The 2,385-nt window shown below is 40.0% G+C and overlaps 1 protein-coding gene across 3 annotated transcripts in view; it reads left to right on the top strand.

Moving 5' to 3' along the window:
• meox2a (mesenchyme homeobox 2a) overlaps positions 1 to 2,385 on the top strand; it is a 73,158-nt gene that overhangs the window by 52,968 nt on the left and 17,805 nt on the right. For all 3 annotated transcript variants that reach the window (XM_016680643.1, XM_016680644.1, XM_016680642.1), the window contains exon 2: positions 412 to 501. The gene's annotated coding sequence lies outside the window, so the exon portion shown is untranslated. The remainder of the gene's footprint in view (positions 1 to 411; positions 502 to 2,385) is intronic.

Here is a 2,385-nt window from a genome sequence, read left to right as displayed (position 1 = left end):
AGCATCTTTATAAAAAAGTTCTATGTTTTTCTTTATGAAACTGAAAATAGAATAGCGCTATATTTCGGTCCACTTTGCTTTCACATGTACGTTCGAACCGCACCAGACTTCATTCCAACCAAGCAGAGACCTAGGTTTTTAGGCGGATAAGAGTTCAAGTACCGGACTTTCCAGGAAAATACCAGAGAAGAACCAGAGTTCGGCTGAAGGGAACTAAACCGGGCTGGTGTGAATGTACCCATAGGTGGAGGGCATTTGGAAATAACTGGACCTGATTTTCTGGTGTACAGTGTTGAGGCTCAAGGTGAGGTCATCCAACGAGAAGTTTAAAATTGCTCACTTTTTCCACTTTGTGCTCTTTTTCTGAAATTTAATATCATGTCCTTTTCCTTCTTCTTCTTTGTATTTAAGATCAGATCGTTCTGCTTGCACCAGACTGCCAAATCTCCTCTCTGCAAGCGACTGATATTGATGTGGCTCCATCATCTGTGAATTTAAACGGTAAGTTGCTCTTGATGTACCTCAAATTATAAATTTTTAACAAATAAAACGCCTTAGATATGTTATAACACTGAAAATTGAGAGGATATAAACATATTTACAGGCTTAAATTGACCATGATATCTCCTAAAAGAGTCAATACATCTAAGTTTATTTTATCACTCTGCATATCTGTGTTTATATGAGAAATGTCCGTAATGTTTCCAATTTCAATGTTTAAAAGGAAACTCCAAGTCAAGGCTCTAATCACTGATTTATATATTTTCTCATCAAATGAATCCGGTATAGTTTGTCTTCAACACTGCACTGTCTAAATTAACAAATGCACATTTAACAATCTTTTAAGTGTTTAACATTCATCAACAAATAATTTTTCATGTTTTTCCGTTTAGCTTATCATGCAATGAAGTAAATCTACATAAATATTGTTCGATGAAAAACTCAAACAATTTGATTACATCAAACATTTTTGGTGTCAAATCGCCTCTGATTTATTCACCTCTATTAAATATCATCAATCTTTTATTGCTTGTGTTGACACCGTCGCATCTTAACAAAGCTGAAAAACTGGATCAAAGTAGTTTCATGCGTTACGTATAAATGTAATTTCTAGGAGACAAACACGACTGTTGCAGATCAGTCACATAATAATGTCGACTAGCAATGAAACTATTGGCACAGAGTTGGAATTAAGTGTTAATGAGATTCCCCAGTCTCACCACATTGACTTATCATTAGTCAGAAAACAGGCCGGTCACCCTCATGCTAACTCAGTGGAACAAATTCCTTGGGAATCATCCAAAAAATCCCCAGAAACCAAAAGAGAGAAGGAAGCCGTTAAATCATAAAAGGTTGACTTCACTCTTCTGAGTGATTTGCCTTATTGGAACAACATGTTGAAGCTGGACTTTCACTGGGACGCTGGATTGATGCAATATGGCAGAGAGCTCTTTGTCAGAGTTGCTGTATGTGTTATAGTGCGGAGTAGAAACGCTGGTGAGCAAGGCTGGTTTTGGTTGGTGGGTTGGATCTCACAGAACAAATGGGAATCGCTAATAGCCCAGTTTGTTAAAACGTCTGGAGCTGGTCCCTGCCTGGCACCTCTGGAGCGCTAAGAAGGCATCCACAGCTTTAGACTTTGAGGAAATGGGGCCTATAGCGCTGCGATACAAAGTAGATGCCACTTTTGGGTTTTTTTGGTGGCTGAGCCAGGGCCAGATCTAAATGAAGGTTTTAGAGCAGCGACCCAAAGCTGTTTGAGGTGTGGTCTGCCTTGGCGCGGCGGTCCCTGCACAGCATCACTCACGTCTACGCAGCTTTTAAAGCTGGAGACGGAGGGGACCAGGCAACTCCATCTCCCCCCATAATAGATGGTGATCTCACACTCGCTGTCTGTGACCATTACAGGCTTAAAAGATGACCACCTAAGAGCAGCAAATGTGTTGGATTACATCATTAAAACAGCAAAAAATAATCTGAGGACACATTGTCTTATCATAGATTTCTGTCAACTTCACCTTATGAGACATTTAAAATTTTCTTCCTTAGATTAACTTTTTAATTTTCCTGCAAACTGATATAAAAAAAAAGTGAAGTTCAACCGAATGGAGGTGACATTAGTGTAGCGTTTTCCCTGAAGTATTCTCCGTGTCATTCCCTGAGAAAGACGGCTGTTCCTCTTCCTGTAAGTGAGCCGTAAACATTAACCGACTGCCGTCGCCGTATATCTCTGACACGACGCTCCAGTCTGTTCCGTACAGTGGCTGTAAATCTGCGGCTAAAATTTGAAAGGAAATAAGCGACAATAACAGCTTCCACACCACCAACACATGTTCATCCAGACACCCTAAATACTGCGCTGTCAGGGAATTTTGTGATTTATCC

This window comes from Poecilia formosa, unplaced genomic scaffold (assembly GCF_000485575.1).
Source record: "Poecilia formosa unplaced genomic scaffold, Poecilia_formosa-5.1.2 Scaffold250, whole genome shotgun sequence".
In the NCBI taxonomy this organism is placed as follows: domain Eukaryota; kingdom Metazoa; phylum Chordata; class Actinopteri; order Cyprinodontiformes; family Poeciliidae; genus Poecilia; species Poecilia formosa.
Note: the sequence above shows the minus strand (reverse complement) of the source record. Positions and strands in the feature narration are given on the sequence as shown.